This window comes from Eumetopias jubatus, unplaced genomic scaffold (genome assembly GCF_037043125.1).
Source record: "Eumetopias jubatus isolate StellerSeaLion01/CBP00866 unplaced genomic scaffold, mEumJub1_p1.0 scaffold_3, whole genome shotgun sequence".
Classification (NCBI taxonomy): domain Eukaryota; kingdom Metazoa; phylum Chordata; class Mammalia; order Carnivora; family Otariidae; genus Eumetopias; species Eumetopias jubatus.
Genome location: NW_028274809.1, coordinates 131,833,503 through 131,856,300, shown reverse-complemented (window position 1 = coordinate 131,856,300; position 22,798 = coordinate 131,833,503). Strand labels below are relative to the sequence as shown.

The 22,798-nt window shown below is 40.6% G+C and overlaps 1 long non-coding RNA gene across 1 annotated transcript in view; it reads left to right on the top strand.

The window, feature by feature from the left end:
• Nucleotides 1-6,462: 6,462 nt before the first annotated feature.
• The window catches only part of LOC114212696 (uncharacterized), a 48,761-nt gene continuing 32,425 nt past the window's right edge, over nucleotides 6,463-22,798 (top strand). Inside the window, exon 1 of the long non-coding RNA XR_015767892.1 lies at nucleotides 6,463-6,549. This is a non-coding gene — a long non-coding RNA (uncharacterized LOC114212696). The remainder of the gene's footprint in view (nucleotides 6,550-22,798) is intronic.

Below are 22,798 nucleotides of genomic sequence, written 5' to 3'. Positions count from 1 at the left end.
CTGTTGAAAGGACTTTCTCTGGTCCCTGCGTGTAGGTGATTTGCCTAGCCTTGTCTTGCAGGTGGCCGCTTCGGTTGAGGCCAGTGGGAAGAGGAAGAGACGGGCCCACAGGTCCCCCCTCACAGCCGGCCAGTCACCCCTCCCTGCTCCAGAGTCACAGGCTCTACCCTTCCTGTCCCTGCCATCTGCTTCCAAACCTCATGTCTGTGGAGAGGGGAGGTGGCAGGTGGCTCGGCACAGACTCACCTCTGAGACTGGAAAAGCAGCCCTCGGCCCTGACCTTGTGGGAATGATTCCCTCCCCACCGACAGCTGGCCGAGGCAAAGCTGAGTCCGTTGCAGCTCCTCTGGGTTCCTGGTGGTTCTTCTTTGGCCTGTCCCATGAGAATTGTTTCATTTTCCTTCCATGACTTGTGAGCTCCTGGTTCTAACTTCCGTTCTCCCTCTGATCGGAGCTTTGTCCTATACTCTGTAAGAACGTCTACAGTGCCCGCTGCATGTCTACACAACCTTTGACTCCTGTCACTCTCAATCCAGAAAAAGGCTTGTCTTGCCAATATTGCCACTTTTCCTGAAAGTTCGATTTAACGAAATCTCTAGCCTTTGGCTTCTTCCTTTTCCAGAAGCTTGTCTAAGAAAGACTCAATCACAGAGATTATAAGTCTGAAGCTCTAGATCACACTCCCTGCTTTTTAGTCCTGGCTCTGCCACTTACTAGCTGGGTAGCCTTGAGAAAGTTAACCTAGTTAGTTTCATTTTCTAACCCATAAGAATGATGTTTCTGGCACATGAGAATCAAAGCAGTTGATGAATATAAAAGCAGTAAGACATTCAATGCCTTGAAGGTTAACACATAATCTGTCACATAATGAGCACTCAATAAATGGGTTGTGATGAAGTTGACGTCACAAAGAACCTCAAATCTGCTTCTCGTAGCATCACAGTTCAATCACCGTTCACTGTTATTTTACTGTTATTACCATTCTATTCCTCCTGACCACGTTTAACCAAAGGGCTGATGGCAAGGTTGGAAAGAGAACAGAATGGATTTGTGATCACCCAGATGTGGTTTCCAATATCATGTCTGTCACTTACAAGTGTGAGACCTCTGTCACGTCATTTATAGACTCTGATTCTCATTTTTCTCATTCAGAGAATTTAGTTAAGTATATCTAACTGGAAGAGGTTGGGCAATGCTCAATAACAGTAAACTTTGGCACTTGATAAGTGTTCAAAATTAGCACCATCATTAGGACCTTCCTGGTGAGCACTTCTGATAAAATGGTTCAGTACAGTGGGGTGTCATATTATTGACTAATATGAAGTTTGGATTATCAACTGATTTTATTTATGTGCAGCCATGCTAACCCTATCAACATATTAATGGAGACAACTGCATAAATACCAATTTTGTAGAATTTCCAGTATCATAAAGGTACACCTTTTTATTTTTAGTTTGTATCCACAACTGTAGCACCCAAACACCCTTGTCTTTGTAAAAAGAAAAAAAAAAAACCCACACAAGTAGATGTAAATATTCTAACCATCAACTGAGACTGCATCATGCCAAATAAAAAAGGTTACAACAGGCTGAAAACGGGTCTGTTGACAACAAATTGACTCAATTTACTGATTAGTCACATTTTTCCTACTCAGAACTCTTGTTTGGTGATTTGGGTATTATGGTCTCCCCCCCACCATGCCCCCCTCCCACCAAACACATGCACCACTCACATGCACCGCACATGACACACATAAGAGAATTATTTCTCTGCTTGGCAGACAAGTGGTAAACACCCACTGTCCTCACTGGCTACGCAATCACTGGCCCCTCTTACACACGTCACTTAAGAAGACAGGGTGACCCACTGCACTTGCCCTCTTCAAAGGAGAGAGCTCAGGAGGCGGTGCAGGGACATTGGGTGAGCTGGGGACCCCCATGGACTTAAAGAGATGCAAACATTTTTATATTGCATTTCAAAGTGTTTTTATTTTCAGAACTTGTTGAGTCTTTGAAAAGCTGTGCATATTTTTACCCAATTCATGATTGCTGTTGAGAGTTTTTCCGCAAGGAGCTGCAAATACTCCCCAATAATACCAAGTAAGCAAATGCAAAGACCCAGCGGTGGAACCAGAAGTGGGCCCTGAGCCTTAGAGGAGAGATACCGGAGCTGCCTCAGACAGAGTGCAGGATCCCCTCTTATGTGAAAAACCATTTGGGAGCTTCGATAAGTTTTCTCAAAGATTTTTTTTCCCCAAGAATTCCTCTTATTTTCAGAGCATTTTATCACAGAAGACGAGAATAGATGAGCCATGTTCTGCTTTCCTGGAACAGGTTGTAAATTGACAGTGAGGGATAAGCTGACCCAGCGGTATTTGGGGGCCAGACAAATGTTCCAATTGTTATTTTCCAATGTTTGGGTTTTTAGAAACCAAAAACACGTTTTGCCCTAAGCTCTTTCCCCTGGATTTTAACAAGTCATGTGTATTTGAAGGGAAATTCAATCCAGATGTGTCCACTCTATTTACACTTAAATCATTAAAGTGTTGTTTTGTAAGATTATTTAGGTGACCAGGCAACCTTTCGAGCATCTTTTAGAACTCTGCTTCTTACACCACAGACATCCCCGTTCTATGAAAAGCTCACATTTACCCACAGGCTCTAGAACCTGACCTTACTGTACATTCATAAATCAGATTCCTGAGACTGTTCTAATTTGGTGGGTTGATGCCACATGATTTCCCAATTCCAAGAAAGGAAATAGCTTCTATGTGTGCTACCAAAAAAAAAAAAAAAACCCAAAAAACAAAACAAAACGAAAAAACAAATGACTCCAAAGGCCCTCAGATAGCAACAATGGTATCTTGTCCAAGGTCTGCATGAGATGGCGGTGGCTGAATTAGGAATAAAAATATACCCAATAGACACAAAATAGAAGGATAATTGAAAGCTTGAAATAGATCCAAAATAATGCTTGGGATTATCAGAAATGCTGAAGGATAGGAAGCAAAAGTAATCCTAGTCGGTAGGCCACGTAATGAATCATGCACCTGAAGGGCTTGCTCCCACAGGTTCTTGCAATGATAGTTTGAAAACTCACAATTGTTGTGGGAGAGAAACTTAGGCAGGTTATTGCATCACACTTTGCAAAGATGGTATTTTATGCAGGGCTGATGCAGGAATAAATAACAGTCATTAATGCTGAGGTACCCTGCAAAGACTTGCCAGAGCTTCCCATCGGAACCTCTACTGAACATACATAATGGAAATCCATTGCCTTGACCATGCCAAGGCAAAGGAAGGTGTCAGAAGCAAGCTCATAGTTTGAATATCACAGTAAAACTAGTCCTTCCAGCAAGGCTAAGTCCAATCACAACTCAACATGCTACATTATAAAAGTTAAAACCAGTTCTAATGGTGGCAGACTTTATACCTGGAGAGTTTTATAAAAGCTCTTGTAAACTACACCCAGTTTAATGAATACAATCATAAAGGGAGTTTTGTCTTGGAATGGACACCGACAGCTCAGCAGGACGTCCCAGGCTCTCTCTCTTTCTGAAAACATGCTGTAGATCTAGACCAGAACTACGCATAGAGCTGTGCCGGGGAGGGCTTGACTCAGGGCCAGACTAGCTACGAACTCTTTGCAAGAGCCTAGATTGATCTCTGGTACTCATGCTGCTGCCCTTTGCTGAATATCAGCCAGGCAGTCAATGCTAAACACATGTTTAAAGAGAGCAGTAGGTAAGGGGCATCTGGGGGGCTCAGTGAGTTAAGTGTCTGCCTTCCGCTCAGGTCATGATCTCAGGGTCCTGGGATGGAGCCCCCATGTGAGGCTCCCTGCTCAGCAGGGAGTCTGCTTCTCCCTCTCCCTCTGCTCCCCCCACCCCGGCTTGTGCACGCACTCTCTTTCTCAAATAAATAAATAAGACCTTAAAAAAAAAAGAAAAAGAAAAAGAGAAAAGAGAGCAGTAAGCAAGAGGTTAACACACATACTATCATGTTGTCACTTCCTCACCATGTCAGAAACCACATTTCAACTCACCGCATCCTAGTACAAAAGTGCCAGTGTAGGCTAGGGTAGAATCTTGGCTCTCCCAAACACAGACAAGAGGTAGAGGGCCAGGGTCTAAAGGCCTGATGGGTGAGGACCATGTGCCAGGCATGGACTAGCCACTTTGTGTACAACTAGCTCTCAAAATAATCCTGTGTGGGAGGGAAAACTAACACATATTGAATGTCTTCTCCATCAGTGACTTGACAGATAATTAAGTCGCTTAATCCACCCAAAGAGCCTGGAATGATGTTTTGAAGCTTGCTTGTTCTACTTTCTGCAGTGAAATAAGTATGACAAATATTCTACAACTTTTTAGTGGTTATATGATACTGCACTGGATAAATATACCATATTTTATTTAATAGTCTCTTATTGTTGAACATTTACAAGATTTCTAATACAACAATCAACTCCCTTTTCAATAAGTTTTTGTTCACCTCTATAATAATTTTGTCAAACAATTACTAGAAACAAATTTCTGGGTCAAAGAGTTGGCACATTTTTAAAGAATTTGGTTTCATATATCAAATCCTTTCCTGATATACGGAATCATGTATATTCCCTGCCTAGCATGCATAAATTTTCTTATAAAACTATGATCTTCTTTGGCTCTGTGATTTTAACTGCTTTCTCATGACTGTAGGTCAATACTCATTATTACCTTATTGCCACTCATTACTACACAAATTTTCTTAATTTGTGGGATTTTTTTCCTTTTTAAAAGAAATTGCCAGAAGTTTGTCCAACACATTGGTTCTTATTTGTTTTTTACTCACAAAGATTGAACTCTTCGATTTATCAGTAGTAATACTTTTCATTTCTTACTTTTACTTGTTTTAGCTTTATCTCTAAAATTTTCTTTTTCTTTGAGTCAATTTTTTAAACATTTCTAATGAGAGAATGGAATGCTGGTTTTTTGAACAAATTCTCTAATGGAAGTAACTGAGATTATGATTGCCCTGTAATGTTTAAATTTTCAAGCAGGCCTGCAATGTAGTTTGATTACCCCTGTGAATCAACAATGAGTTAGAAGAATAATTTTAATGTCCAAATGGCCAGAGGGTTTTGTTTTGTTTTTAACTTTTATTACTAATTTCTGGTATCGCTTCATGATAGTTTGAGAATTGGGTCTACCCACCCTATTTCAACTCTCAGGAATTTATTAACTTCTAGGACAACAATTTTCACCCTATTGTTATTGTTCAATTAATGCGACACTTTAAAAAAATAAACTTTAATTGAAACCACAATATGTAAAAAGATGAACAGCAAAGCATTATTTCATTGAAGGGAGAATTGAGAGGCCTACAAACACACTCATAATTAGGGCCCCTTAGTTTTGACTAAGGCAATCCAAAGGCTGTTTTGAAATTCTCCGGCTTTGCATAGAGCAATCTGTCAGTACATGATCAAGAGTTGTGTTCACAGGTCCTTGAAAAGAAGCGAAATTATCTTTCCCTACAGACTGATACATTGTTTTGGTTTTTTAAAGATTTTACTTATTTATTTGACAGAGACAGAGACAGAGAGAGAGAGAGCACAAGCAGGAGGAGCGGCAGGCAGAGGGAGAAGCAGACCCTCCACGGAGCAGGGATCCTGATGTGGGACTCGATTCCAGGATCCCGGGATCATGACCTGAGCCGAAGGCAGATGCTTAACCGGCTGAGCTTCCCAGGCGCCCCCAGATTGATACATTGTTAACTGAAGTTACCAATAATGATTCAAGTCATCTATGTACTTAAACGTCAGAATGCTTATATTAAACATCTGAATCAAGATGTTTTCTCATGTCCTCTATGTTTGTTTTATTTTCTGCAATTCCTTTTTGTCTCTTCTCATTTTCCTAGGAACATTGCAAGAACTGCTTAAGCTTATCCTCTGTGTTACCGATTAGCTTTTCTGTCATCAGGTCTGATGTCTTACCATTTCCAATGCAGATTTGAATTCTACCATTGCAATTTAGTTTGATATGTGCTAGGCACTGTTGGAATTACTTTAATTTTTGCAATAAGTCAGTGAAACAGGTATTATTTTAAGCCCCACTGTATATACAGGAAACCAAGGCTCAGCAAGGTCATGCAGCTAAGAAGCTAGGTTTTGCAGGATGTGGATCCAGAGTTCTCATGATGAACTATACTTTCTGAGACATAGTTTATAAGAACTTTATCATAAGTCATTTTCACATTGCTCTATTATTTGCATTTCTTCAGGAGCTTATTCTCTTGTCGTTTCTATTATTCATATTTCTTAATACTTTATCTGATTTCTCTCTCTCTCCCTCACACACACACACACACACACACACACACACACACACACACACACACTCCCTCCTCTATATCTAGCAGTGTAACCAGAACCAGGTTGTGGACTGGTGCTTAGATTTCTTTCCATATTGAGATTGGGGAACATCAGAGATCCAGTCCCAGAGCCTGCGGCAGCTGGCCCCATGCCTCGTTATGCAGTCATCTGGATCCCTCTTTAAAGCTCTGGTAAGTAGATTGATGCAAGCCAACACTCTCAGCAGCAGTTGTAATTTTTTCCACTTCCTTTCAGAGTTGGGGTGCCCCTCCCCCAAACCGGGTTTCAGGCAGGGGGCTGGTTCTGGGCTGCTGATACATATGGGCACTCTGTGTTTCCATATCCTAAAGGAATCAACCCCCAGTTGCTTTGATCCATTCTAGTATGAGGGCTTAAGCAGCTCCTGCCTGCTCTCTGATTTCTGGTCCACAGCGATGTGCATCTCTGTGTGGCAACAACTGGGTCTTTTCAATTTTGTTAAATATTGTTTTTTTTTCCCTGCTATGTTATTGTGCATAACACACTGTGCATAAAACTTGAAATCTTGATACCACCTTTACCAAATGTCCAGTAAATCATTCTGAGATGTTTTGTGAGACTCTCTATGCCTCCATGTTGTTCTTCTGTAGTATTTTTTTCTCATATGCTCTGTGTGCTGTTGCGGTTTTTCCTATCTTACTTATCTGAGAAGAAAACAAGGTTGATGGAGTAAGTGTTTTCCAACTGACAAGGTCCGTGACTTGCCCCTGGCCTTGTGTGTGGTTCATTTGTAACTGGAAATGATTTACAATCAGAGGGCTAATTGAGGTACACAGTTTCTAGCCTAATTCCCAGGGACGGGCCCACATCCCACTAGTGCAATTGTCCTGAACTTAGGCTTTCTCTTACACCCAATGCCTGGTTCTGTGTCCTGAGAAACTAATCCCAGCATGCCCTTCTGTACCTGCTCTCACCTCTAACTCCTTCTTGCTGGGACCGAACCTCCCAGAATGCAACATGCCACTGCCCGGCCGTCCCTTTCCTTCTTTGCTCCTCATCTCCTTCCATACACACTTCCTGCTTCATGTCTTCCTAGAAGCCAACATCTCCAAATACAAGAGGAAGATAAATTGCTGATGGGGTTAGGGGTGTGTGGAGGGATCAGCTCTGTGAACCAAGAAGAAGTATCCAGACCACTGCATGGTGGCCACACTGTTTTCAGGTTGGTATAAACTTTAGATCTGGGAGCGAGGGTAGAGCACTGAGACAAATCTTTCTACCTCAGCTGCAACAGCTCAGTTCTATGTTGGCTGGAAAAGCACACCTAGGCCAACTGTTTTGATTTCTATTTGTACCTCATCTATCTCATCATTGGTGGAATTCCTTCCAGGATTCTGGCAGTATGTTGGCTGTTGGTTTTAGTTTTATATAAATGTTCATTCTTTTTTGCTGTCTTTATGGTTATTTGAGTAGGAAGTAAGGAGAGGTCATGTCAGGATCTGTTGGCCAAATGACTTTAAACCAGAAATCTGTCACTGATTTTATTTTTTAATACAGTTTTGCTGCAACTATTACCAATTAGAGTGGTCTTATTTCACTATGTTGGCAAGAAAAGTTTGGTTATTCCCCTCAGAGTAGACATTTAAAAAAATCTCGATCAGACTACTCAGTGGCCACCTGTTGAAACTCCCCATTTGTCTGGCATTGCGAGACTCTGCTCAGTCCATTTTTGGAAGTCAGTCTGGTCCAACTTAAACTAGAAGACTCAGAAACATCTTTGAAATCAGAAGTCTCAGTTCAAATTTTTTATTCAGAACTGGCATTAGTATACATGACTCCTTTGCATGAGTTTAGGAAAAAGTTAACCCTTCATGAAGAAACTTTACTTCTACCTATTAAATAATTGCTATATTACACTTATTTTTGCAGAGTGAGACACTTTGCTCTAATTTGCAAGAAATTTGTCAAAATAAATATAGAATTGGACAACACCTATGACAGGGATGACTTCCCTTTGAATTGTGCACTATGTACCCCATACAACTGCACATGATGACCCTGCTCTTGTACCCGAGAAAACTACTTTTAGAGATAGCAGGAGAACTTATGGTTAGAATTAGAAGGCTAAGCAACTGCTCACTCTCCTGAAACCTCACTTGAATGAAAATGAAAGAAAAAAGTTTAAGGCATTGGCTCACAAGGACAATGACTAGGAGAGAAAGAAATCGAAATAAAATTGTGAAAGCTTGAAAGCGAAAGGATGACTAAGAAATGAAATAGCAGGAACTAAAACGAATACTTGTTTCATCCACCTGCCCCTCAGCCTCTGGCAACCACCAATCTGTTTTCTGTATCTATGAGCTTGGTTTTTCATTTTTTTTAAAGATTCCACCTATAAGTGAGATCATATGGTTTTTGTCTTTCTCTGACTTATTTTGCTTAGCTTAATGCCCTCAGGTTCCATCCATGTTGCTGGAAATGGCAAGATTTCATTCTCTTTCATGGCTGTGTAATAGTCCTGTGTATGTGTGTGTGTGCGTGTGCGCGCACACACATAGCTCACATTTTCTTTATCCATTCATCTGCAGATGGACACTTAAATTGTTTCCATGTCTTGGCTATTGTAAATAATGTTGTAGTGAACAGGGAGGTGCAAATATTATTTTGAGTTAGTGTGTTTGTCTTCTTTGGATAAATACCCAGAATCGAAAATGCTGGATTGTAGGGTAGTTCTATTTTTAATTTTTTGAGGAAACTCCATACTGTTTTCCAGAGTGGCTGCCCTCATTTATACTCCCACCCAGTGCACAAGGGACCCCTTTTCTCCACAGTCTTACCAACACTTGTTATTTCTTGTCTTTTTGATAATAACTTTCAGTTATAAAAAAAATAAGTCCCGGGGAGTTGAGGTACAGCACAGTGATGACAGTTAACAATACTGGACTGCATATTTGAAAGTTGCTAAGGGAGGAGATCTTAAAAGTTCTCATCACAAGAAGAAAGAATCCTGTAATTATGTGTGGTGATGGATGTTACCTAGACTTATTGTGGTGATCATTTTGTAAGTATTGAATCACTATGCTGTACACTGAAAACTAATATAATGTTGTAGGTCGATTGTACCTTGATAAAAAAAAAAAACATTATGTATAGTTCTCTGCAACAAACTTATGTATATGGATTTAATTAACATTACTTCTGGCCATAAAAAAAGGAGAATGTCAAACTGTCAGTGGGAGAAGCTAGGAAGAATATGATCTGCGCCATGGAGACCACCCCCCACCCCCATTTAACTACTGAACGTGGGACTGTAAATCATGTATTATCACTCAGTTTCTAGGCACTGGTAGCCAAGCACACACCCTACAGAGAAAAAAAGTTTCTTCACTTGGCATCTGACCATCCCAAGAAGAAATGTCCAAAGAGATTGACTTCAGAGGATCCCAGATCACCCTCTTGTGTGCCCCAAAGGTGGGAGGTACCAACCACACACGAGGGCTACCTTTTATCCTTTTCAGGCCATTTTAAAAAATATGAAGAGACAGCTCCTCAGCTGTCTAGGGATATCTAGATATCCGTAGATATCTGAAGAAAGTCTCAAACATGAATAACACTCGTAAACAGGAGAAAGCAACTTGGGGAACACAGAACCTATGCAGGATATTGAAAAAGAAAACCATCAATATTCTCAGAGAGATTGTAGAAGATTTTAGTTTCATACAACACAATAAAAAGATATTGTTTTTTGAAAAGAACATTCGGGGAGTGGGGGGATAAAAGAGCTCCTATGGATTAAAAAGGTGCTGGGAGGGCGCCCGGGTGGCTCAGTTGGTTAAGCGACTGCCTTCGGCTCAGGTCATGATCCTGGAGTCCCGGGATCGAGTCCCACATTGGGCTCCCTGCTCAGCAGGGAGTCTGCTTCTCCCTCTGACCCTCCCCCCTCTCATGTACTCTCTCTCTCTCAAATAAATAAATAAATCTTTAAAAAAAAAAAAGGTGCTGGGAGAAATGAAAAACTCAGCAGAGATACTGGATAGCAAAGCTGGAAAAGCTCTGAAAAGGCGGGGTGACGAGAAAAGGGACGACCATGAGAGGATCAGTCTAGGATGGCCAATATGCAAAAAGTAGGAGTTCTAGAACAGACAGTAGAAAAACTGGATTGGGGGTTTGGGGTGAATGGTAATGAGAACATTAAAAAAAACTAAGAAGCAAAACCGAGGCAATTGTTGATTCCAAAGAGAGTATAAAGCGGCACACAAAAAGTTCTGTTTCTCCCATGATTCACATATAAGCAGCATTTACGATAGCAATAACTATGTAATCATTGATTGTGTAAGACTTGCCTGGGAGTGGGGGCCAGGCCAGCTGAAAGAGAGTAAATCTTCACCTAGAAACGGGAGGTCAAAGTATGTCCCAAACTGAAAAAGTTTGGAGATGTAGAGATAAATACTTTTAAAGTCAAAAATAGTCAACTCTCAGAAATGGGGAAAGAAAAAGGGGGGAGGGTGTTCAGTTTTTTTTTTTTAATAAGCCTTGGAAACTATTTGATTGTTCAAATGACATAATTTTCTGTAAATTACATAACATGTAATCTTGATTTTTTTATTTGAGTATAGCTGACACACAATGTTGCGTTAGTTTCAGGTGTACAACCTAGTGATTTGACAAGTTTATCACCCCAAGTGTATCCATCTGTCCTGATACATGGTACATCCCTATTATAATATCATTGACTCTATTCCTTATGCTCTGCTTTTTAAATACAATCTTGATTTTTTAACAGATCTATATAAATAGAATCATGGAAAGAAAAACATCGATAGGTATAAGGGGGAGGTACATTAGAAGATATTAAGGTATGAAAGGAGATTGGATCAGGACAAAATAGAGAAAGGGACCACCCCCACCTCTACCCCACCCCCCAGAATTATGCCGGGGAGGAGAGGGCAGTGGAAATGGAGTGTGTTGGACACTGAAATGTAGGAGGAGGATGCTAAACACTATTGGGATATCTGGTCCGGGACAGGAGGGAAGTTTCTACTCATACATCATGGGCACTAGTCTTGTTTTGTTTTGTATAGTTGTGAGTATAGTTGACACACGTTAATTTCAGGTGTACAACATGGTGATTCAACGAGTCCCTGTGTTACGCTATTCTCGCCACTAGTGTAGCTACTATCTGTCACTATACGGCCCGATTAAATACCACTGACTATATGATGTGCCCTATTTTTAATTGGTTGAGGAAGGAGAAAGGGCACACGCCATGTAGAGAGTGCCTCCATTGCTAGGCTCAGAAGAGGAGGTAGCACGTCCCTCTGTGCCTGCCTGAGTCCATCCTGGCTTCCCGCGTCCTTTCCCTCCAGCTCCACCACCTCTCTCGCTCCACTGGCTCCCCTCCCACTCAGAGCGGCTTGTCTGCTGCTACCTCTCACCGGGCAGTAAAACCTACAACTATTCTGGACAGAGTGTGGGACAATCCCCCTTCTCCTAGTTTCAGTGCAGTCAAGGTTCGTTTTTTTAAGAATCTATACTGAGAAAACACAGTAGAAAGTCCTAAACAAAGTCCCAAAGCCCACATGCCTTCCTCCACTGTCTGGGCACAGACTGATGTGGTTCAATGGACACCCTTTAGAAAGCACCAGATTCCTCCTCTTTTCCGGTTTTGAGCCCCGTTTCCCAGTCTCTGCCCACGTCACACATTTACCGAGATGACACGAATGAGGATTGGGACTATATCCCAGGAAGAGAGCTGCTGGAAATCAAGTTAAAAGGAAAACAGGAAGGGGAATACAGGAATCCATTATTATTTAAAGAGCCCTGAATTGTTCAAGGAGAAGTATAAAAAGAAGTCATCACTTGAAAAAGTCTGAATGATTTTGCCTCAGACTGTAAGAGTATTTTTCTCATCCACTTCTTTCTTGAACTCAGCAGAAGATGGGCTTATGTGGAAAGGCAGACATTTCACAGATCGCCATGGAGAAGTGGTCATGGACAGATGTGTTGAGCAGAAAGTCCACCTCACTAAATGTTCTCTCCAATCCTTTCCGATGCATGCCAGGATGATTTTCCCGCAGCAGAACCGAGTGATTCCCATCACAGCAGACATGACTGAGATATTCATTGCACAAGGGAAAGAATTGGGTAATTTTCAATTAACCATGAGAACATTATCTGTTAGGTGAATTATTCATAAAGACACAAGGCCTACTCCTTCAACTATCTGACAAGAAGACTTTCAAAGATGTGTTTAAGACAAGGTGGAATTGTGCTGAACACAATAAGAAACAATATGAGTTATGATTGTATGTCTTATAGAATGTGAATTTTTGGTGGGATTCTAAAGATAATATCAGCATGTTCATCATCTTTATTTGTATTGTTTATACTTCTTCCCATCACCATGAAAAATTTTTACATTGGTTACATTTATCTAAAATCGATCTGATACAAGCAAACATAGAGTCTGGGCTAGCACTCACACTTCTTGCCAAGTAATATATGGTGTACAAGACTTGGCTCAAGAAGTTCCAAAATGCACAATTAGGCAGGCAAGCTATAGTATAGTGGGGTTCCACACTTTAAAGAAAATATTAAAAGCACGGACCTTTGTCTCAGAAAAATGCAGAGAGGGAGTTATGCTCAAAATTCCCAGGGCTTATGGATTCCCTACAAACCATTCATGGTCCCATAAGTATTGAATGTGAATTCTGTATTTCCAAAATAAAGAGTAGGCAACTCTGAGTTCTTGCTCTTGTAATTTTCCCAAACTTGAGTTTGGCTTGAAGAAATTTCTGGTGGTTTCTGCTCATGGGGACATTCTGGTCAGGGAGACAACATGGCATTTTACATGCGGCCTCAAGGTTTTCATACAGCAGCTGTTGGTTAATACTGAGGCTTGATGCATTTACTGAGAAAAATCCTCATGCCTCAAATTGTGCTTCAAAGATTGTAAAACCAGACTAATAGGCAGAGAAGAGTTGTAAAAAAAAAAAAAAAAAAAAAAGGAGGATGTCCTTTAAATAGGAGAGTATGGCTGTCACCTAATTTACAATTTATAGCTGCGACAACAAACAGGATGTCAGGCTCTGTCCCTCCCAGAGGGTGTATCAATTAAGGGAAGTGCTACTGCTGTACTGAACAGCAACCAAGAGAGACCAGCTTGTATCACTATTCGTGGAACAAGACTAAATGGCTATTATCCTTGAAACCTAAAACATGCAAGATGATATTCATCAAGGCCAAGAGGATTCTAATTCTCCATCCAATGACCAACATCGGGCTGGAATTGGTGGGGATCTTCGACAATTTGCAACACTTGGCCATTTTGCCCAATCTTTTCACCCTTTTTATACCCATTGTTTTAGCTCTACATGCAATATAATTTGACTGGAGCATTTATGTACTTTCAGAGTTCAGATTATTTGGTTTCTCTTAAAGCTATCATTCCTTGATTTATGATTCTCTTCATGCTTATCTTAGTTTGGATTTCTGAAGCTTTGTTCTCTGGTGATGCTCTTGGGTCCAATTTTATCTGCAATTTTAGTCTAGGGGACAAAATGACAGACACAAAAGGCTGATGTTTATGAAGAAAGCCAGGATGCTTACAGTGTCACTGCCCTTGCACTGATTTGGAAGAACACATTAAAAAAGGCAAATTGCCTTTTCTACACCAAGGACATCATCTGATAATAAGTTTTTTAAAAAATGATCAAATGAGTAATTAGCATTAAATGTTTTTTGACTTCCCACCACAAGGGAATGGTCCTGGAAAAGGACTTTATACTTGCTTATAAACCTGGTCTTAAAAGAAAGTTATTTTTTAAAAATCCTATTAGATGAATTAAACCTTAGTTATTATCTAGCCAGAGGACATACATTTGAAATTTAAAGTCTCTGACTTCTAGTCACTATGCAGCCAGTAGTTTGTTTTGTGACCTTAGGCAAGTCATTTAACCTCTTACTGGTTCCCATTTCCTCCTCTGCAAAATATACACATTAGTGTTAGCCGTGTTGGAAATTATCATGAAACATTTGCAAATACTGATGTAAAAATAATGCTGTCCTTTTATAAGACGTGGTTATTGATTTGAAGTTTGGCATATAGTAGGCAACTCAATAAATGTTTATTATATGCATTAATGAATGGATGGGTGATCCAAATGTGCTTTGCCACATTTTTCATTCACACATCCCTGGAACTCCTTAGAGCCTGTGTGTGTGTGTGTGTGTGTGTGTGTGTGTGTGTGTGTATACCCTTTGGACTCATCTTGCCTTCCCACTCCTACCCTCCAGTTTCCCTTCCCCTCATCTCTCTCATTCCCATGTTCTTCTTCAGGATACCTCTTTCTTTTCAATCTGTTGTTCCCCAAACCCATCCCATCTACCACTCCTTAACTCATTCCAGTGCTAAGTCAAACTAGTTCAGGGCTGGCCTGTAATGACAAGATAGATAAAAATAGATGGGCACTTATCCAAAGGACTGGGAAAGAGTAACCATCAAACAATGGTGCTCCGACTGTCTGCCTGTCTTTTAATAATAACCCAATTACCACCAACAGACTCAATGAAGAAGAAAGAATATTTCTCAAGCATGCAACATTCATGACCTCCAGGGATGCTTCTGGAATAGGCAGTCACATGGACAATATAAAAGAGAAAAGTTCTCCTGGCTCCAGGGGACCTGTAATTTGCTGCCTCATAAAACTTAACAAATATTCCCCAGCTCTGACATTTACAGTGCACGTTAGCCTGTGGCAATGAACGGACTCATCCTCAACTTCTATATAGGCTCTGGAAGGTTTCCGCAAACCTAAAGTTTCCAAATCAAAACAATAGGATTATTGTTATCTTAAAACAATTGAGGCGTTTGGTTTTTTTTTCTCTTTTTGTGGCTAACTGATGAATTCTTACTTGAAAGTTCAAATATTCTCTGCGCCTCCTGGATACAGTTATAGAACCCATGGCCCACTGTAGTTTAAATTTCAAATTTGCATACATTTTAAAGAGAGGAGAAAGACAGCAGATCAGCATAGGCTGAACAGAGGGGCTTTATTGACAACATAATGTGATGACGTTTTTTTCAACAATGCTCAGAGACAGAAAAGCCTACAAGCTACAGAAGCCTGTCCATCTTGCTCTTTGGCTCTAGCGCAGTCTTGACTGGACTGTCTTGTGGTAAGTGAGTTCATGGTTCCAAGCTCATGGTTCCAAGAGTTCCAATAAGGCAACCGGATGATGGAGTCAGGGCTGCAGGGCTGGAGGGAAACTTTGAGTGTGATGACACGAAGGCCTAAAGAAGTGACCAAACCAAATGCTTTGCTCGTGAGCAACAGAATGCCCACACCTGGAACGTAAAGTTTTAATGTTAGGCACTCAGGTAAAGGGGACATGGTTGGACGGGTCATTTAATGGTCTTCACCATTAAGCAGATTTGATTATTTCTTTTAATTCAAAAAGGGCACAAACATTTCAGTGCTGAGAATTTTTAAGATGCCTCTTTCATACTAGTTCAGTCTTAAATTAATTTGCGTTTAAGACTAATGATCAGCAATCTACTCTCTTTTCTATTGATTTTAAATAAAAATGCCCTTGAAACCATTGGAGTCTAGCCAACAAAAGAGGGCAAGAAAGAGTAGAGAAGGCACATCCCGTTCTTAACGGCCTCGGCTCTAAAGGGACATACTTCATTAAACTTGCACAATGTTACATGTCAATTACATCTCCATAAACCTGGGGGAAATTGCCGCTAATATTAACAGGATGACTCATATGGAACCTCAAAATCTTTAAAAAAAACTCAAGTCTATTCATAGAAAATAAACACATAAAGGGACACACTTCATTCCCACTCTCATCCCATTTGCAACCACAAGTCACATGTCCCCATCTAGATGCCAGGGGCTGGGAGAGGTAGTCCCCCCAGATAGTCACTGCCCAGGGACGATTCCACATCATGGAGGAAGAGGAAGCATTCATTTTTAGGAACATCTAGCCATCTCTGTCACATTCCCCTCCACCCATCCTCTATCACATCGTATAGATCCCTGCATAGCTTGTATTACAACCTAAAGATGGGGATCATCCCAGGGCTGACTGAGTCACAGGCTCTCCTGGAACCAGGGGCTTAAACAGCTTCAGCAAGTTTCTGTGTCTCAGGCACCTGGGTGGCCCAATTGTTAAGCATCTGCCTTCAGCTAAGGTCAATGGTCCCAGGGTCCTGGGATCAAGCACCACATCGGGCTCCCTGCCCGGTGGGAAGCCTTCTTCTCCCTCTCCCACTCCCCCTGCTTGTGTTCCCTCTCTTGCTATGTCTCTATCTGTCAAATAAATAAATAAAATCCAAAAAGATTCTGTGTCTCACTTCCATCTCTTGCCTTTGCTTTGCTTTCCCCCTTGTAGACTTCCTTCTCAGGCAGGCTCTCACCACATGTGGCCATGATGGCCATTAGGAGCTTAGAGTGCATTATCTTCAGAAGCAGCAATCTCAGAAGAAAAAGAAAATAACAAAAATCACCCCTCTCTCTTGTGAAATCCAGAGCAATCCCTGAAAATAAATCTGATTGATCTTACTTGAGATGCATGCTCACTACTGCAGCAATCACTATATCTAGGAGCAGGGGGTACTCCAGTTAGCCTCACCCATGGGAGAAGAGGTGGGGGTCCTGGGATTTATTGCTCAATAGGACTTTGGGAAGGGGCAGTTTCTGAAAGGAAAATCTGTTGGCAGACAAGGAAGTTCCAAGGATTATGACGGTTAGCACTAAGAATGGGAGGTAAACAAACATGGAACTTGTGAATTTGCTTATTATTATTTCTCCCTGTCTTTGTTAGTTTTTTTTTTAGTCTTTAAGAACACGTATCTTCGCATATATTTTTGATATTTGCTTATAAGAAGAAAATTATAGTTCTCCTTTTCTCTCATTACACTATAGAATTTTCTAGGTTAAGGATCATGTTACTCCTCCAAAAACAGCTCTAAGTAACTAAGGTGGCATTCCATAAAAAATAAATTTTGACAAATGTCTTGATAAAAGTCTCCCTAAACTACTTGTAAAATCAGATTCGATTTTATTTATTTTCATTTGGGGGAGTGGTGTTGCTTTTGGGGCTCTTTAAGGTGTCTTGTCGGATGTGAGCATTTTGTCTACTAGGGAGACTGCAAGTTTCTTAAGATACTAGGAGGATCAGAACTATGGTGCTCTGATGTTTTTCAAATCTGTACCAGTGCCTAGTCTGAAACGTTGATTGACTGATTACTTATTGAGGAAAAGCTATTATTAGCAGTATTGTTTTTTCTATTTTATTTTAATTCTAGTGTAGTTAACATGCCATGTTACATTAGTTTCTGGTATATAATATATATACTAAAATATAATATTAACAATTAGTACCTACCATATGCCACTGGCATTGGGCTAGGCACTGGGGGTATAGCTATGACCATGAATTACATGTACAAAGATCTTTCTCCCAACCAAGGTAATAGTCACAGTTTCCATGGATTGAGACATGGACATGTCTTCTTGAGGTCCACATCCAGCCTACAACAGAGGGTTAGCCTTCCTGAAGTTAGCCGACATTAAAGTTGAGGACCAGAGGATGAGTCAATGCCTGGGGAGTTGAGGTCAGAGAGTATTCCAGACTGGGAACAGCATGTTCAAAGCCTAGAGGCAAGAGTGTGGTGCAATCAAGGAACTGAAAGAAGCTCCCATTTGGCCCCAGCTCAGAGCATTGGGAAAATAAAATAGGGGAGACAAGACTGGAGCCAGATTGTGTGTAAGCCACATGAAGGGGTTTTAAGTTTATCTTTAGGCAATGGGAAGCCAGTGAATGTTGTATGAGGAGGAGAGATATAATCAAATAATCACTTTGGGAAGATCTCTGGCTGGAAAATGGAAAATGAATTCAGACAGACTAGAGCAGGAACAGGGGGCCCAGGGGGAGGTTACTACCATGGGCCAAAGAAAGAAAGATAATGTTGGGGTAAAGATAGAAAGAAATAGCCAGATACGATGTGTATTTGAGGTACAATGGGAAGAACATTCAGACAGTTCGCATGTGGAGAGGAAAGTGAGTGAGGTGTCAGAAATGACATCCAGGTTCTTGAATGTCATTGGTTGAATTTTGTACCCCCAAATTTGTATTTTGAAGTTCTAACCTCTAGTACCTCCGAATATGATCTTATTTAGAAATAGGGCTTTCCAGAAGTTATCAAGCTAAAATGAGTTCATTAGGGTGAGCTCTAATCCGATATGACTGGTATCCTTCTAATAAGGGAGAATTTGGAGACAAACATCTACATAAGGAGAATACCAAGTGAAGATGAAGGTAGAGATCAGGGTGGTGCTCTACACCCCAAGGAATGGTAAAGGTTGACAGCAAAAGACCAGAAGCTAGGAGAAAAGATGGAACAGATTCTCCCTCACAGCCCCTAGAGGGAACCACTCCTGCTGACACCTTGATCTCAGACTTCTCGTCTCTAGGACTGTGAGACAAAGTTCTATTGCTTAAGCCACTCACTTGGTGGTACATCGTGAAGGCAACCCAGAAGACTAAATAACCTGAGACATTGGTGGTGCCACCCGCTGAGCTAGAGAACACTGGACAAAGAGCCAGCTGGTGAAAAATAATGCTCTTAACCTACTAACAGAAGTAATTTTCCAGCCACACATCAAAGAATTATCTTTTTTCATCTGAAATTGAGATAATATGTAACTTAAAACAAAACCAGTTTCCAAATGATCAAGGAGCTGACCATTCAAACTAAATAAAAGTCGTCACATCTCTTGAGAAACTGAAGGATGGAGAAACAGAGGCCTCTGCTGAACACTGAGGTTTGAAGGTGCCTCGGCTCTAACCTTAATCCCTGCCCCTTCCCCTTATGGTGAATTTCATTGAAAATTATACCAAAAAATAATTACAGGAGAACATTTCTCAAACTGAAGAAGTCAGGTCTGCAGTCTGAAAGCGCTCTTCAAATGCTTAACCAAAACAACTTTGTGCTGAAAAAAGGCCTACATAAGACTCAATTAGAAGAGACAGAGCTCTAAAGATAAAGGAAAAAACTGTGAAAAAAGAAGAAGTCAAACACAAGGAAGGGACATAGAAGCCAAAGGAGAAAAGCCTTCAAAATCAAAAGAAAAAAAATTTTTAATTTAAATTCTAATACCCAGCTGAATAATAAATCAAGTGTAAAGGTGGAATAAAGACATCTCAAATGACTAAAGAGCTTTACTTTTTTAATTTACTAATGAGATTAGCCTAGAAAACAATAGTGTAGCCACATCATGTTTCCCTCAGGCCTTGCTTTCCTCCCCAACTCCAGCCCCAGCCACATCCTTCCTAATTCCTGGACTGTGCTTTTCTTCCCTTCAACACCCTAGGCCAAATGGCTGCAAGAAACCAGATTGCTCCAGAGGACCTCCACGGGAGTCCAAAAGCCAGGGGAAGAGTAAAAGCTGGCAAGAAGAAAAGAAAGGAGATCTTGAAAAGATACTTTTAATTAGGTGATTCAAAACAGCTAGAGACCATTTGTTGACTCAGTTCCAGAGTGTTGTGGTTTCCAGCTATGGCCTTTAGATAAGTATGGTTTTCCTGTACTCTGGTTAGGAAATTTAAAATAATCCAATATCAAACTTCATGGGATAATGATCATGATTATGGTGGTGAGGATGATGGTGATGATGATTATACATTTTAAAAAGAAAGAGTGTTAAAGAAAAACAACACACCTAAGTTTGTGAGTCCAGGTCTTCTGGAGCAGTTGATAAACATACCAAGCAACTTGTGATTAGACTATGACTTACACTTCTTTTGTTTTCTATATAACACATAGTTTTCAGTAAAATCTTGAAAAGGATGACACAACTCCCTTTGGACGGTTATCTATTCACAACAAAGCATAAATTAGCAATCCTATGTCTTAATCAGAGGGATCGAGTGTATTTCTCTTCAACATGAAAGTTACCCCCTGCTAGAATATCTCAGTTGCATCCAGAGACAAAAGTGGGGTGGAAATTTAGCCATTAAAGTTATATTCCTACCACACCAAATGTTGGCAAAGATGTGCAGAGACAGGAGTCCATTGCTGGTGGAGATGCAAAATGATCCAGCCACTTCTGAAGACATTTTGGTGGTTTTCTGCAAAACTATACGTACTCTTAACCATATGATCCAGCAATTGTGCTCCTTGGTATTTACCCAAAGAAGTTGAAAATTTATGTTTACACCAAAGCCTGTATACAGATGTTTACAGCAGCTTCATTCATAATTGCCAAAACTTGAAAGCAATCAAGATACCCTTCAGTCGGTGAATGGATAAATAAACTGGGGTACATCCACACAATGGACTAATACTCAACACTAAAAAGCTATCAAACCATGAAAGACATGGAAGAACCTTAAATGCATATCACTAAGAAAAGAAGCCAATCTGAAAAGGCCGCATACTTTATGATTCCAACTATATGCCAGTCTGGAGAAGGGGAAACTAGGGACACAGTAAAAAGATCAGGGATTGTCAGGGATTGTGGAGGTTGGGAGTGAATAGGCAGAGCACAGAGAATTTTTAGGGCCATGAAACTGTTCTGTATGATAGATGTCATGACAGATACATGTCATCATACATTTGTCCAAACCCATAGAATGTACAACACCAAGAGTGAACTCTAAGATAAACTATGGATTTGGGGTGTTATATTTGCCACTGTAGGTTCGACCACTGGAACAGATGTGTCCTCCAGTAACGGGTATTTATCTTGAGGAAGTCTGTGCATACATAGCAACAGGAGCTATATGGGAATTTCTGGACCTTCCTCTCAATTGTGCTGTGATCCTAAAAATGCTCTTTAAAAATTTTTAAAAAAAGAAGGTCTCAAAAAATTCTTTTAGCTTGATGATCCTGGCTGAAATGCAGTAATTCCAGGAAATAGGAGTGCAGTAAACTGTGAGGAGTCACTGAAGGCTTGCAGTGACTTTGGAAAAGCAGGTTTTTACAAGGAAGGGACCATGGACCAGGAATTGAGTGCAAACGAAGGCACAGCAAAAGCAAAGGTCTCGGGCATTACAACTGTCCTTAGAGCTGTCTGGGTGTTGTTTGTTCACTCATTCAACAGATGCTAATTACATGCCTAGAATGTGCCAGGTACTGTTTGAGGCTTTCAGGACATAAGTAAATCAAACAGATAAAGTCCCCTGTCCTCCCAGAGGAAGGGATAGAAAATAGATAATAAACACATACAACTAAATCATATAGTATTTTTAAGAAGGTGATTAAGTTGCTATAGGAAAAAAAAAAAGCAGAGCTGGTTCAGGGGATTAGGAATGCCAAGGTGGTAGGGGCAAGTTCTAATTTTAAATATGGTGGGTGGTTTGCTTTTTCAAAGACGTAATTCGGTTAAGAGTCCACTGAGTATATAATCAGTTCCCAGTCTTGAAAACCATGAAGTATAACTGTGACAACTGCTAGACACTGAAAATGCACATAACATGTGGGCTTGGAGGTAGCAAAGGCCTTTATTATCCTCTGTGGATATATATAGATGTTCAAATAACATCACATTATCTCCTTTATTGTTTCGTGAATGCAAGGGATGTGCTGAGTTTCACAATCAAAAGCAAAGGCAAATATGTCTATTTGAGTGATGACACATCTTCACCTCCTCTTCATCTGTAGGCTGCCATAGGTACAGATCACACCTAATTTATTGGATGTTTCTTTCATCAACATATGAAAATGTTTAAATATTTGAATTGAATATACTTCCAAAAGATGATGATGATTATGTGTTGAGAGTGCTGTGATCTGCCTCACCGTGAAAGAATCAAAGACCAGAGAAAGGGTTGCCTTAGTATGCTCTCCTTTTCTAGTAGAAGGGAGGCTGTTAATCACCAGGTTCTGTTCTCTGTCATTAGCATTCAAGGGGTTCAAAAAGCATTACTTGGGAAATGAAGCTCATTGAAAATTGCAAGGGAGAAACAGTCCTTGAAAATCACACATAAGAGCAAGACTTCAAGTCAAAATGATTTCATCCTAGATTGACGAAACTATGCCTTGAGATTTGCTTGGTGTTGCCTTTAGCCCCTAACTCGCTCCCTCGGTAACCAATTCTTAACAAAAACCTATGTGCTAGGACTGGAAAGGAAGAGAAAGAAGTGATCAAAAAGTTAACAGCCTGACCAATGTAGTTACTGAATAAAACTGAACAACTATTAAAACAAAGACTTGTGAAGCAAGAATTCGTATCCTGAGGGCCTGAAGCAGAGGCTTGAGGCATAAGTTACTTGGGTAACAGATGGTGTTCTGGTTTGAACGTCTTGAGTCTGAGGTAGCTTTGAGATATCTATCGTACACCCTTCTTAGTGGGAGAGGATTTGCTGTCCCACACCCAGTCCCCGTTGCCGTTGGGTGGAAATCCCCTTTGTGTGTTGGGTCAGCTAGATCCATCCTCTGCCTGCTCC